We start from the raw sequence: 15,908 nt of genomic DNA on the forward strand, positions 1-15,908 counted from the left end.
TAGAAAAAGGGGGCTGGGCTCAGTGGCTCATGCCTGTAATCCCAGCACTTTGGGAGACCACAGTGTGTGGATCACTTGAGGTCAGGAGTTCAAGACCAGCCTGACCAGTATGGCAAAACCCCCTCTCTACTAAAAATAAAAATAAAAAATTAGAGGAGGGCACAAATTTCCCTTGTGAAAATGTCCCCTCAGCCCTCCTACCGGGGAGGGAAGAACAACTTCTATCACCAGAGAGGGAGACAGCATGGAGAGGAATCTGCACGGATTAAACCTTGCTAAATAACCCAGTCTCCCACAACTTTCACCTGTGTGTCTACTTTCCCACAGTGACCACCCCTGGAAGCCCAAACCTCTTTTCCTTTGTCACGGCTCCACAATGTGTTGCCCTTTACTAAAAGGTATCTAAGCTCCCAAATCTAACCACTTGTTTGGGTCTCTACTTCTGTTGAAGGCCTCCATGCACATAAAAATTAAAATATGATTGCCAAATAAAATTTGTATGCCTTTTCTTCTGTGACTCTGTCTTTTATCACTTTAAGTCACAGTTGCCAGCTGTTATAGTTTGGCTCTGTCTCCCCACCCAAATCTCATCTTGAATTGTAGCTCCTTCAATTTCCATGTGTTGTGGGAGGGGCCCGGTGGGAGATAATAGAATCAAGGCGGGGATTCTTCCATACCATTCTCGTGGTTGGGAATAAGTCTCATGTGATCGCATGGTTTTGTAAGGGGTTTCTGCTTTCACTTCTCGGTCATTCTCTCTTGCCACCACCATGTAAGAAGTGCCTTCTGCCTTCTGCCATGATTGTGGGGCTTTCCCAGCCACATGGAACTGTAAGCCCATTAAACCTCTTTTTCTTCCCAGCCTTGAGTATGTCTTTATCAGCAGCATGAAAACAGACTAATACTCAGCTGCTGAATGTAAGAGGGTAGAAGTGTGACATACACATAGAAATACCTATAGATGATAGAGACATATACACACACAGTAGGTTTTCACCCATGGTTCCTGGCTCATAATTCCCATGGCCCTTCTGTGTACTCCCTTGAGTAAACAGAATCTCTCTCTCTCTCTCTGACCTTCTTCTTCTCTCCTTTCACCTTCGCATAGCAGAACTCTAGCCTGCTTGTGGGTCATAAGACCCTCATTCCAGACAGGGTCCTGCCCCATCCCTTGGAGAAAGGAATGCTGCAGAGAGAGGCCAGAAGAATCTGAACGAACAGGCCCTGCTGGGGCCAAACCCTTTCTGCCCAATCTCATTTCCACACAGCTGTTCATGCTTCGGTGATACCTATCCAATGACGTCTCCAGAATACATGGAGGTTCCTGCAGGGCGGCACACCCAGAAAGGGCATGGAAGCTCCGCAATCTTCCCACATCCCTCGCCCTACACAGCTTCATCTTCATCTGTATGCTTTGCGGTATCCTTTATAATAAACCACTAAGTGTAAACAAGTGTTTTCCTGAGTTCTGTGGGTCACTCTAGCAGATGAATCAAACAAAAAATGAGTTCTATGAGCCACTCTAGCAAATGAATCAAGCTGAAAGAAGGGACTGTCGGAATTCCAAATTGAAGCAGTTCGGTCAGAAGTTCTGGATGCCAGGACTTGCAGTTGATGGGAAAGTGGGGGGAGGGGGTCTCCCTTGCATAACAGAGCCCTCACTCTGTGAGATCTGAGCTCTCTCCAAGTAGAGAGTGTCAGAATGGAATTGGAGGACACCCAGACAGTGTCCAATGCAGAGCTGATTGCTTACTTGGTGGTGGGGAGAACCCCATCCTTGCCAATTTGCGTTGTAGAACCCCAACCCCAGCCAGAAGTCTGTGCTGGTTGTTACAGTGTTGAATAGCAGAATAGGAAAAAGCACATTGAGTGGTGGATTTTGGTTTGTTCGGTTTTTTTTAACACAAACAAGAGGAAATTTTTTTTCTCTCCTACTAGGAGCTGGTAAGAAAAATGGTGAACAAAGCAGACAGATCAGGGAGATAACATTCCAGTCAAATAATCTCACAAATATACACAGGGCTGTAGCATCTTACCCATGGGCCATGTCCCTGCAGGCCTAGCTTAAGTCAAACTTCAAATAACTCCAGAACAATGTAGCACAGGAACAGAACTCAGGTCAGGGCATTTTTGCCCTGTGTGCTTTGTGTTCTCTTGGTCTCTGTCGCCATGTTTAGAGTATCATTTGGCAGCAGCAGTTGTGAGGACTGGCCCGTAAAGCACCGATCCCATCCAGCTCCCCTCACCAAGACGCCCAGCCTCAGCCTCAGCACCACTACCAGAGAGTATCGTTAGGGTTTCTAGAAGATTTTAAGTTATTGTAACAATGAGTGCTTTAACAGCAATACCTATGCCGTAGCAATAGCCACTCTCAGAAGTTCCGTAGCAAGTACAGAGCCCCCCTGTATATGTAATTTTATATTGAAAATCTGTTTTTTTCCACTTCATCCACTAGGTTGAACAGTATTCACCCAAAATTCTTGTCTACTCAGAACTTCAGCATGTGACTTTATTTGGAAATGGGGTCGTTGCAAATGTAATTCATTAAATGAAGGCAAGGTCACATTGGAGGATGGTGGGCCCCGATTCAATATGACTGGTATCCTTATAAGAAGAGGGAAATTTGGTCACAGAGACGCTCACAGAAGGTAGACATTGTGAAGACACACAAGGAGAAGTCTGTGTAACAAAAGAAGCAGAGATTAGCATGATGGCCAGGGAAGGCCAGGAATTGCCAGCCACCACCAAAACCCAGGAGGAGGCAAGGAAGACTCATCCCTAGATCCTCCAAAGGGAACACAGCCCTGCCAATACTTTGATGTTGGACTTGTGAAGTCAAGACTTCTGGCCTCCAGAACTGGGGCAGAGTGCATTTCTGTTGTTTGAAGCTATCTAACTGTGGAGCTCTTCCAGGCAACCCTGGGAAGCTAATACGCCCACTTAACCAAGTAGCCTAAATGTTTTTCCATCAGTTTCTGTATTATTATGAAATAATTTTAAGTCACTAAACAATACTATGTTTTATGGATCTACCATTAGGTATTTAAGGAACTATTATTAAACACTAAGTTGTGTAACTTTAGCTATTAGGAGCATTTTACTTAGACATCCATATATACTTTCATGTGTTTTATAGTAGAATATAATTTGTATATACAACTTTATATCCTTTTTAATCTAACACTACATTATAAACATTGTTGCATACCCACTAAAAACCATTCACAAACATTGCTTTAATGGCTTCATAATGATACACTTACATTTATGATACAAAATATAATATCAATTTGAATACATCATAAGAATACCCGTGTGGTTAAGCATTACGCGGTTTGCCACTTTCTCAATATTGCAAACAATACTGAGATGATTTTATTTAAGCATAGAGAACTACTTTTTTTTCTTTTATTTTGTCTTTGGTATTGTGTCACTTTTTTTCTTTTTTCAAATACTGCATTCTTTTTTATTTTTTTATTTTTTTATTATTTTTATTTTTAGACAAGGTCTCACTCTGTCACCTAGGCTAGAGTGCAGTGGTGTGATCATGACTCACTGCAGCCCTGACCTCTCAGGCTCGAGTGATCCTCCCAACTCAGCTGGGACTACAGGCATAAGCCACCACACCCAGCTCAGTTTTGTATTTTTAGCAGCAATAGGGTTTCACCATGCTGCCCAAGCTGGTCTAACACTCCTGAACTCAAGCAATCCACCTTCCTCAGTCTCCCAAAATGCTGGCATTACAGGTATTAGACACTGCTCCCAGCTTGGAATTATATCTTAATTAGATTATTTAGCTCTTTTAATTATATGTCAAAAATTGCTCACTTTAAAATTACTGATAGAGTTAAATTAGTTTCCAGAATTATACCAATTTGCAATCCCAGCTGTTGTGTCAGAGATGGCTTATTTCATCACACCTTCAACAGCACTGCTTATTATCATGTCCATGAGTGTGGTATATTTGGGTACAAAGTTGATAAATCCGCCTATATCTAAGAATTTGCAAAACGTTCTCTGTCGATCGCAGTCCTTGATTCACAAAACCCTATGAAGAAAGCAATACAACAATGTGTCCTTAAAGTTGCAAGGGCTGTTTTTCCCCTTGGGTAGGAATGTCACATTGTCACTTAATGGTCTCATTTAAGTTATCTTTGATATCAACCATATTACTAGAGGCATAATTAGCAATTTGGAATGAGGATGAGCAGCAGAAAATGTGCCCTCTATTAAAACCACCCCCAGAAGTTAGTGGCTTCAAATAAGAACAAACATTTATTTTGGAATCTTGGCAGGGCTCAGTGGTGATGGCTGTCCTGCTTCACACAGAGTCAGCTGGAACAGATCAGCTGGGGCTATAGGACTCATTTCCAGGGTGGCTCATTCACAAGGCTAGAAAGTCAGTCCTGACCATTGACTAGGAGCTTGGTTGCGGCTGGGCTGAGGGTCTTATTCTATTTGACATGAACTGCTCTGTGGGGCTGCTTGGGCTTCCTCACAGCGGGGCTGCTGGATTCCAGGAGCAACTGCCCCAAGAAACAAATAAAACATACAAGTCTTTTGCAGGCTGGACCTAGAATTGAGCGCAATGTTACTGTATTAGTTTTCCGTTCGCAAATAACAAACTATTACAAATTCCATGCCTTAAAACTATACCTATTTACTATCTCTCAGTTCTGTAAAAGCATGGGAAGGTTTGATTGGGTTCTCTTCTTAGGTAGAGTCTCATAAGGCCAACATCAGGGTGTTAGCCAGAAGAGTCCTTTTCCGGAGGCTCTGAGAACAAGTCCACTTTCCAGGTCATTCAGTTTGTGAGCTGAATTCACTTAGGGGCTGCTCTCAGTTCCTAAAACTACTGGCACTTTAGGTTGGCACATGGCTCCTCCATTTTCAAAGGCAGCCACAGTGTGCCCTGTTCTCCTGCTTCAAACCACAGACTTCCTCGTCGGCTGCTAGCTGGAGAAAAACTGCTTTTAAAAAGTCCATGTGATTAGACTAGGCCCACTCAAATCATCCCCCTTTTGCCCTAAATCGCAAGAGTGACAGCGCTGCATTCCGGGCTCTCCCATACGCAAAGGGAAGGGGATATGGAGGGACATGCATCCTCAGGACTTAGACCACAGCCACACCCAGGGGACTCTATCAGCCATGCAGTCACAGAGCTCAGATTCAGGGACAGGGGACTTACACCTCTTAATAGATCTGAAAATAAACGGCCATAAACAGACCTCTCAACAGATGAGTTTGCAAGAATTGGGGGATTCTCTTAGATTATCTTATAACACCACCACATCTTCAGATTGTGGTGGCTATGAAGGGAGGTGAGAGGGGAGTGGGAGAGGATGGCCCCTGTTTCCAGAGACATCCCAGGCAAGCAATCTCCCAGGCCTCCCAGTCTAATAAACAACAGCTACAAGTCTTTTGCTGCCTGGACCCCTAACTGGGCACGGTGTCCCTGTATTAGTGACGCTGTAACTTTGGGGTGGTTTAAATCGAAAGCAAATTTTCTGCTGCTCATCCTCATTCCAAAATTGCTAAATATGTCTCTAGTAATGTGGTCGATGTCCAAGATAACTTAAATGAGACCATTACGTGACAAGGTGACATTCCTACCCAAGGGGGAAAAACAGCCCTTGCAACCTTAAGGACACATTGTTCTAACCTGCTTTCTTCCTGGGATTTTGGTGAATCAAGGACTGCAATGATATCAGTTGTCCGCCAGGGGACAGGAGACCTTGTCAGGACAGTCTGGTTCGTCCGTGGAGAAACAGTGATGTTTGCTGATGGGTGACAGGGCTTTAAAACGTGCACAGTCTTTTAAAGTACTCATTTTGGGGACCTTCTGTGGGTTTCTTGCTTCTAAAAGTTCCTGCTTAGCGACTATGCCATGCATTGCGCACTAATTGTTGGGCAAAAAGCAAACTAAAAGGAGTCTCGAGCATGAACTTGGATTTTCAAGGACAAATGAAACATGTTTGGAAAATGAATCCTAAAGCACAGAAAGGCATAAATTGCCTTTGGAACATTATAACCTAATTTACTCTATTTTATTTTGACTGGGGAATTCTCACTTTTGGCATGTCAAAATGGCTTGCCCATCGCAAGCCAACAAATGATCACGCTGGCCTTTTTTGGCAATTCGTGCTGTGCAAAGGGCTGGTCGTTGCTCAGGAAATGAACTCCTTGGATACAATTGTTGGCTTTAGTTGTGGAATCTTTTCTGCTTCTGAGGATGAGAATTAAATTTCCTTTGACTTCAGCTAGAATATCCATCAAACAAGCTGCTATGGGTTGAGTTGTGACCCCCCAAAAAGACATGCTGAACTCCTAACCCACAGTTTCTCAGAATGCGGCCTTATTTGGAGACTCTCACGGTCTTGATAGGGTAATCAAGTTAAAACAAGGTCTTTATAGTGGGCCCTAATCCAATGGGACTAGTGTCCTTATAAAAAGGGGAAATTTGAATTCAGAGGTAGAGGCACAGAGAGAAAAGGCAACACGAAGAGACACAGGGAAAAAAAGACCATGTTAAGACAGAGGCAGAGGCCAGAATTATGCTGCCACTAGCCCAGGAACGTCAGGGTAGAACAGAAGCAGGAAGAAGCTGGGAAGGATGCTTCCCTCCTAGGTTTCAGAGGGGTCGTGACCCTGCCACACTCAGTTTATAACCTACAGTTTCTGGAACCATGAACGAATGCCTTTCCACTGTTCTAAGCCACCAGGTTGTGGTGCTTTGTTACAGCGGCCTGGGAAACTGATCCGCAGCATTGGCTGGGCTCCCGCCTCCTCCAATTGCTCTGCACGAGTCCTTGAAAGGCTGGTGTCCCATTCGCCTTTGCTGGTCTCCTTTCTCTAACATCACACTACTTTATTCAACTGGTGTATTTCCTTCAAAAATCGAAACCAGGCTCAGTGGTCACTGGGATATTTCTGTAGTATCCCAAGACTTCAAAGGACTCCTTTTTAGGAGATCTGTATTTCAAGTCTTGAACAGTCTTAATACTACTTTCCCTTCCCCCCTTTACTTATTTATTTGTTTATTCTGTGTATGCTCCTGGCCAAGACCTGCTGACTGATCATACCTGGATACCTGTGCTCTGCCTTTCATGGTATTTTCATCATTCTGTAGACCAAGTGGGAATCTCCACCTGCAAGGAAACTTCACCTTTGTCTGCTTCTTCTGAATTCAGAGACTACAATGTGTTCCTCTTCGTGTTCTGCATAATGCTTCATGCACTGTCAAAGGCAAAGGGTGCCCTGTGAGCGCCAGCTGCCATGCCCCCATACCCACGTTCCTCAATTGCTATGGCAACTGAATCCCTACATTTTAGCTGGGCACAGGATGCAGACTGCATTTCCCAGTCCCTCCCCTCACCGCACCCTTTGAATCTAGGCATGGTCATGGCAGAAATTCTGATCAGTGGGATGTAAGGAGATCCTGCAGTGAAAGAGAATTCTGTTCTTCTCTTTCACTTTTCTCACCTTTCTACTGGCTGGAGAGAGGAAGTGGCATTAAGCCACCAAAAACAACACCTGGCAGAGCAAGTAGACAGGAGGAATCTGAGCCCTCGTGGGCCCTGAGAAGCAGGGCTGCCCCATATGTAGCTTTCTGTAAAGAGAAATAAACTTTCATTTTGTTTAAGTCACTCATATTTTAGTCTTTGTCACAGCAGCCAAGCCTAGACATCAACTAATCTAGGTGGATACATAGAGAAAAGTTGGAATCTATAAAGAAAGTAATTATCGGGCAAAGATTAGGTCCTAGTATTGACAAAGAATATCGATTTGGGATCACAACAGTGCAAGTCTCTGAACCTCCATCAGACTCAGTTTCTTTTCTATAAAATAGTGATAATAGCAGCTCCACATGGGATTATACTAGATTAGATTTGGCATGTTTGTAAAGTGCCAGGCACACAACAGGTTCTCAGAGAATGGTAACTATAATTACGATCAACCGTATCTCCCAGAAAAGAGTTCATTCAAAAACTGAAGTCTCATTTAGGTAGCAGTGTATCCCGCTTCGCACAGCATAGGAGTTAATCTAGCTTGGGTTTCTAATAAAGAAAATTCTGAAAATATGGACTGTGAGCAGGCAGTTTATTGGAGAGGTGACCCCAGGGATCATGAGATAGGAAGCAGAAAGTGAACGTGTCATCTGCTGAGGCTGCCATGACCACCCCTGGGCAGGTCAAACCACAGAAACCCGTTCCCTCACATTTCTGGACGCTGGGAGTCCAAGATCAAGATGTATTTTTCCCTCTGGAAACCACAGGATGGAATCCTCCCTGGCCTCTCCCTGGCTTCAGGTATTTGTTGTTGACCTTGGTGCTCCTTGTCTTGAGTCTGCCTTGCTCCGATCTCTGTCTCTGTCTCACCATCACACGGCGCTCTCCCCACGTGTCTTCACATTGCCTTTGTATGAGGATACCAGTCATACTGCATGACGGGCCCACCCTAGTCCAGCCTAACCTCATCTTAACTTGATTACATCTGCAGAGATCCTAATTTTAAATAAGGTCGTGTTCACAAATACCCAGGGTTAGGCCTTGGACATATCTCTTCACGGACACAATTCAACCTGTCACAGCGAGACAGGGGAGGGAAAAGCAGCAATATTGCCAAGGAGACTGCTGTGAACAGTGGGTGCTCCTTTCTGCTTAGACAGCCTGAGACGTGCACAGAAGGCTCTAGAACAGTGCCCCCAAAACCCAGGAGGGATGAGCCTTTCCTCACCAGCATTTTTCTCTAGGAATATCAACTCCCAGAGTTTTCAGCTTTCCCCATTCATGGCATGAGACGTTGGTCACCACCTGCAGAGGTCTGTCTTGCAGACACTGACTCAACCACAGGTGAATGGATGCACTCACACCCAGTACAGTGCGTTCGAGTGGGCAAGGGCTGGTGGTCAGCTGCTTTCACAGGGCAATTGCAGCTAACAGATCACGACTCCCTGTACCTCCTCACATTTATTCAGTATAGAATAAATAACAGAGGTTCTACGTCAACATGCTTGTGGATAATTAACATGGTTCAAAGAGTGGTTTTATGAATGATAAAAGGTCTTGGTTCCAGGGCCCAGAGTAAACACCATAAACAGGTAATTTCCCTTCGACCTGCCCCTGAGAGGCCAGCAGAAAGTTCACGTGAGTGAACAGAGACAAAGGAATGTGGAGTAGACAGACTTAACTGGGGAAGCTTGTATTGTCCCTAAAACTTCACGCTATGACTTAGTACTCTAACTTAAGAACTGCCTGCCTTAACCCATTCCATTAAAACCTTTTGGTCTTCCAAAAGGTTTGAGACTATAATCTGCTAACTTTCTCTAATATTTTGCCAGCCACGCCAACTGAATCTCAACAATGGCATGAGAGGAATCCTGATGAAGAAAGTAAAACCTTGCATCCCATGCTTGAGGTAAGCTGCTATGAGCATGCAGTGTCTTAAACACGAACGGAAACACACCCCAATTCCTGCTGAAATTAGAGGTTGGACTGAGAGGGCATGAGTCAGAGCACCACACGGGTCTGCAGCAGTCCACCCCTCTCTCTTCTCAGATTGTTCTGTCACTAAGCCTGCAAGATCACGGCCAGCCACCATCTCCAAACGATTCCATAGAGAAGGCATGGTGGGCACCCGCCATGGGTGGAGGGGGGGTGTGTCATCTCCCTCCTCCACCGCCCGTCCTAGACGTCTCTCTGTCAGCGCTTATGCCAGTCTGGGCCACCTGCCTGAGCACTAGCTGGCCCTTTACCGCTGAGGGTCTGAGCTGTTGGTTGCCTTGTGTCCATCAGGCCCTGCTGGCATCGCCCAGTCGTCATTATGCCCAGAGTTGCAAGCACCAGAGGAAGCCACCGACAATCTCCTTGGTCTCGGCTGTGTTTCAGTCCCCTGGCAACAATCATAGCCCCACTGAGAACTGGAATTATCTGCCCCCGGGTAATGGAGTAACTTCTTTCTTTGCCTGTTCGTCCATTAGCAGGCCCAAAGGGACCCAGCAGTAGTCATATTCAGGTTCAACAGAACCTTTACTGTGAGCCTCAGCAGAAGCTACGCTGCTTCGTCCTAGGAACCAGGATCTCTAGTCCTGCAGAACGTAAGTTCTCAGGGACAGGAAGCAAAAATCAACTCCTGGGTCACTAGGAGTTACGAGGAGAGCAGCCAATCCTACTTCCAAGATTTGGTTTCCAGACCCATGTGTCCCGACAGTTGGTGTCAAAGCACCATATGTAGGTTCAGCTGTAGGTTCAGCACCATACTGGCCGTTGTTACAGCACTATGGCCACCTTGGAGGCCATCCCCAGGGAGTATCAGCCCCGAGCTGGCACCTTTGCTGAGCCATCAAAGCCTTTTCATTGTTCATGTAAGCTGGCAGCTTCCAAGTCATCCAGAGGTGGTCAAAGCGGTGGATCCCACAGTCATGCATTCATGGCACACCTCTCTGATGATAAAATGGGTCCTTGGCTCGGGCTGATGTTATGCAGGTTTCCATTTGAGATGTCATTCGTCCTGGAGGCCCTCAGATGGAGGTGCTAGCAGGAGAACAGGCAGAAAAGGCAAATCTGTATCAGGAGCAGGTATCAATTCCAGCAAGGGAAAATTACCTCCCACTGCAATTGAAGGGGCCAGATGTAATGAGCTTGCTACCCAGTGACTGCTGGTCCCCCGGGGCTGGCAACCTAGGGTAGACACAGCATTCAGCGGAGGCAGGAGCTGCATCAGCCTTGGTGAGGGGGCCATGCCCACCCCTGCCATCTTGGCTCCATCCACAGCCACCGCCTGAGCACTGGTGACTGAGGACAAAGACTGGCTGGCGCTACCGGACACAGCACCCAGAAGCCCTGGTGGGCCCCAACGTGAGACAGAGGCCTGTGTGACTTCTGTGCATTCCAAGCAGCCCATCCACATGCCACTATCCCAGCCTTTGTAGACTCCGATCTTCCAGTCCTTCTTCTCCCAGGCCTCCACTAGAGGTCTCCATCTAATTTCTGAATTTAGCTTTTCAAAATGCTGCAACCCACAGGCTAAATGATGGAGAAATCGCTCTCAAAGTCCACACTTAGGGATCAAGGTCTGTCTTCATGGTCTCTCCTCCTACCCTAGAGAGTTCTGCCACCCTGCCCATGAGAGTTGAACACACACAGATACACACATAGTTAAAAATGACAGTAACGAGAGGAGGTTAGAAACCGGACAACATTCAATGGAGGAAAATCACAAGGCCCACCTCTTATTCAGATGGGTGGAGAGACACCTCACTCACCAGTCACTCCCCGGGACCCTCCGTGACTTCACCTCCACTGGGAGCTGCAGGTGGCTGGATCCCAGGTTCCTGAGGCCATGCTGTGTGTCACCTCGCCCCAATTTCATCTTCCATTCCAGCCTCTGAAACTTCCATCAGTCACCCACAGCCAAGATTCACTGAGGATTATTCTTTCACTTGATCTCCTACTTAAACACAATTAACGACTGTTAATGGCCCACAATTAACTTACTGTTTGGCCTCCTTTTAAACAGTAAGAGCTGTATAATTATGAGCAAGTTGTGCTAGTTATGTTTCTTCCAGATCCACGTTAAAATGAAATCCTAATAAACAAGATCAAAATTAGATGTTTGTGTTTCCTAGAAGTACTGGGGCACCATCTGTGGGAAAAGTTGTCATCTGCTTCAAAGTCAGGTTTCATAGATTGAGCCCTGTTTTGCCTCTGAAGGAGGAAATTTGTCGTCATTTGGATTTGCTGAAGAGTTTAAAAACCTAGGGTTTGGATTCACATTTCAAGACTGTCCATAGCCCTTTTATTTTAACCAAATCCAAAAAGAAAGAGGCCCTGCTGCTTTCAAATGCTGAAAACCACTCTGGGGTGTCTATAATGTTGGAGGGGAAAAAATGGGCTTCACTTTACACAGAACAAAGAAAAATATCTCAGTTCCATTTACATAAGTCTAGTGCCATCTGAAGTGAAGAACATTAAGCAGTGTTTATGAACGGCTACCATTTCCTATATTAGCCATGTTTTACAACTTTCCAAAAAATATCTAAAATATGTTGAAACATCTTGGCACTCCTACAAATAGCAGAGTTTTACATTTCAGGGTTTTACATGCCAGATGGGCAAGGCAGACTCTGTAGAACAGCCATGGGGCAAGGGAATCCTGATCTCTTTATTTGGAACGGCAAGACATCACAATAGATAAATCGGTCACATTTAGTAGAGAAGAGAATAGCATCTGTTTGAGTTTTATTGAACACTGTGTGTCATTTGCCAGCCTGATGAGATGGCAAATAGTTTCTTTAGCTCAGCTCTCTAGGGTGTAAATAGTTTCTATTGTATCCAGATTCATTGCAGCCACAGAGAATTCAAATGCTGAATTCTATAAAAGAAACCTCAAATAACAGATTCATGCATGTAAGGCTTTACTCTCTTGCACAAAGAAGTTGGGAGGTACAGTCCTGGACCACTTCACAATGTCTTCAGGCCTAGATTCCTCCCATCTTTCTCCTCTGCCATCCTCAGCATAAAAATTTGTTCTCAATATCCTCTCTCTACCCAGCTGGTGCCTGCAGCAAGAAGAAGGAAATCTACAAAGAATGTGATGGCCAACTCATCACCCAGTGTATTAGTCCATGTCCACGCTGCTGATAAAAGACCTACCCGAGACTGAGCAATCTACAAAAGAAAGAAGTTTTTTGGACTTCCAGCTCCACATAGGTAGGGAAGCCCCACAATCAAGGCAGAAGACAAGAAGAAGAAAGTCACATCTTACATAGACGGCAGCAGGCAAAGAGAGAGAACTTGTGCAGGGAAACTCCTCATTTTAAAACCATCAGATCTCATGAGACATTCACTATCCTGAGAACTGGCTGGGAAAGACCTGCCCCCATGATTCAATTACCTCCCACCAAGTCCCTCCCACAACGCATAGAAATTCAAGATGAAATTTGGGTGGGGATGCAGCCAAACCATATCAACTATAAGGAATCTTCCAAGAAGCCCACATAACAAAGTGGCTAGAATTTAATCAAATGTCTACACCTCTTGCAAAGGAAGATGAGAAATGTATTCTTTTTTTTTCTTTTCTTTTTTTTTTTTTTTGAGACAGAGTTTTACTCTTGTTGCCCACACTGGAATGCAATGGCACAATCTCGGCTCACTGCAACTCCACCTCCTAAGTTCAAGTGATTCTCCTGCCCCAGCCTCACAACTAGCTGGAATTACAGACATGCACCACCCCACCCAGCTAATTTTGTATTTTTAGTAGAGATGGGGTTTCTCCATGTTGGTAAGGCTGGTCTTGAACTTCTGACCTCAAATGATCTACCCACCTTGGCCTCTCAAAGTGCTGGGATTACAGGCATGAGTCACCATGCCAGGCCCAAAGATTTTTGTAGATCCAAGCAATTTGTTTAATAATTTCATGCAATCAACAGCTAATTTCTTAAAGATTCATTTCTGATTTCTTTTTTTTTTTTTCTTTTTTTTCACAAAGAAGATGTGTGTCAGTCAGGATCCTGATTCTGGCACTAATTGGAACAAAATTAATACTTGTGTCTTGCTTTTGGGAATACATTCTACCCCTATAGTTATGTCAGGTCTCAGTGAGGTCAGGGTGACACGGTCTTTACCACTGACCCACCATGTGACTTTTCTGAATTCCAAGTTCCTTGTTGCAGGCAAACTCTCAGATGGTCTTAGTAATCCCTGCCTCCAGTAATCATACTCTGCATAATTTCCTTGCTTTGAGTTGGGCTGGGACTTCTGACTTGCTTCTCTTCCTTCTAACTCACAGATTGTAGCAAAAGTGATAGCATGCCACTTCTGTGATTCCATGGGATTACAGCTTTTGTCTTGCTAGCAGAATCTCTCTATTCCCTTCTCAGCAGGTGCCCTTGGATGGTGCAGGGAGTCATGTTGGAGAGGTCCACATGGCAAGGAATCAAGGCTGAAGGCGGACCCTCCTGAACGGCCAGCTAGAAACTTTATCCCTCAGTCCAACAACCTGCAAGAAATAAAAGATGGATGGGTGGATGGATGGAAGGATGGATGGAAAGAATAAAGGATGGATGGAAAAACAGAAAGAAGGAAAGAAGGAAGGGAGGGAGGGAGGGAGGGAGGGAGGGAAGAAAGGATGGATGGAGAGACAGATGGCCAGTTTTCTGTATCATCATGGCCAGGCTCTGGTCCCCAATTATTTCAATCAAACACTACTAAGGGTGTTTCTGGGAAGGCATTCTGTAGATGTGATTAACATTAATTTGAAGTAAAGGAGATTATCCAGATAGTCTGAGTGAGCTTAATTCTATCAGTTGAAAGGCTTTAAGAACAGAAAGGAGGCTTCCCAGAAAAAGCAGGACTTCCACCTGAACTTGCAGTGGTGCCCAGAGTTCCAGCTGCCCTTCTCGGTTTTCTGTCTTACAGATTTCAGAATTGCCTAAGTGGAACGATTGCTTTCCTGTGCCAGGAACTTTGTAGGGGGCTGTACCTGTAGTCTCATTCAATCAGTCTCACAAAGGTGAGAAGTGGGTATTATACTCACTTTAAAGGGACTAAACAGAGGCTCTAAAGATCTCCTGACATTTCCAAGAGTCGTGCCATTGGAAGGCCAAGAGTTTTGTCTCCAACATTGACGTCAGCCTCTCCCTGTATTCTTCTCACTGTGCCGTGCCATCTTTTCATTCATTCAGATATTTATGACAAAGTTTGTCAGATGCTTCACCAATCTAATCTCCCTTTCAGAAAACTTTTCTTTCAATGAAAGCTATGGTTTAAAATGTCTCTTTTTATAGGTTAAGTTTTTCCACCTGCAGTTCGATCCAGCAGTCACATGACATGAGGCTCTGTTCACTTCAGGTGGCTGTGGTTGGTTTTGTTTGTTTTGTTTGGAAGTATCTGATTTTTTGTTGTTGTTCAATGAAATTATTTTAGAGTAGTTTTAGATTCGCAGAAAAACTAATATGATCATACAGAGAATTTCCATGTACCTCCCCCATCAATTCCTGTTATTAAATCTCCAACTTCTGCTGCTAAAGTCGAAGAGATGCAAGTATAGCATTCCTAAATCCCTGCATTCATTTTTCCTGTGTCTTGATGGAATGTGGTTTATTTTGTTCAAGAGTCAGTTTGAACTATTCTAATAAGCGACTATTTTGCCCAGTGACATTAAGATCTTCATATACTTATAATAAAGCACATTTATAAAAGTTCGACTCTTATTCACGTTTTGATATAAAGGGTGGGTAGAAGGCTGGCAGACTGTAGTTTTGTAGGATTTGTTCCTGAATTCCCATTATTTTGAAACTCCTAATCCTTTTATTAAATTTTTTTTTAAAAAGTTCCCCTGTTGTTAACATCTTACCTTAATATGTTAAACATGTCACAACTGGTGAAAACCAATACTGACAAGTGAATGTTAACCAAAGTCCATGCCTTATTCAGATGTATTTCCTGAGTTTCTCCCCACTGCCCCTTTCCTGTCTCGAATTCCACCCAGGACACCACATTACACTCAGTCATCATGTCTTCATAGGCACCACTTGACTGTAACAACTTCTCTGGACACTAGGACAGTTTTGGGCAGTACTGGTCAAGTGTCCTGCCGAATGTTTCTCAATTGAGATTTGTCTGATGTTGTTCATGTACCATACTTATGTAAGATGTTAATTATAGGGGAAACTGGGTATGGATGACATGGAACTTTCCATCCTGGGAGTCCCCAACCCTTGGGCCATGGACTGGTCTGTGGCTTGTTAGAAACTGGGCTTCACAGCAGGTGAGTGGCAGGTGAGTGAGCGAAGCCTCATCTGTATTTACAGCCACTCCCCTTTGATCACATCATTACCTGAGCTCAGCCTCCTCTCAAATCCATGGTGGCATCAGATTCTCATAGAAGTGTGAACCCTATTGTGAACT

The 15,908-nt window shown here is 44.6% G+C and overlaps 1 long non-coding RNA gene across 1 annotated transcript; it reads right to left on the minus strand.

The window, feature by feature from the left end:
- Positions 1–231: 231 nt before the first annotated feature.
- Positions 232–13,981, minus strand: LOC141581993 (uncharacterized). The gene is made up of 3 exons (XR_012514837.1): positions 11,264–13,981; positions 7,483–10,532; positions 232–7,236 (listed from the first exon to the last, which is right to left on the minus strand). It is a non-coding gene; the product is annotated as an uncharacterized LOC141581993 (long non-coding RNA).
- Positions 13,982–15,908: the final 1,927 nt, after the last annotated feature.

The sequence above is a fragment of the Saimiri boliviensis genome, chromosome 18, assembly GCF_048565385.1.
Source record: "Saimiri boliviensis isolate mSaiBol1 chromosome 18, mSaiBol1.pri, whole genome shotgun sequence".
Taxonomy (NCBI): Eukaryota; Metazoa; Chordata; class Mammalia; order Primates; family Cebidae; genus Saimiri; species Saimiri boliviensis.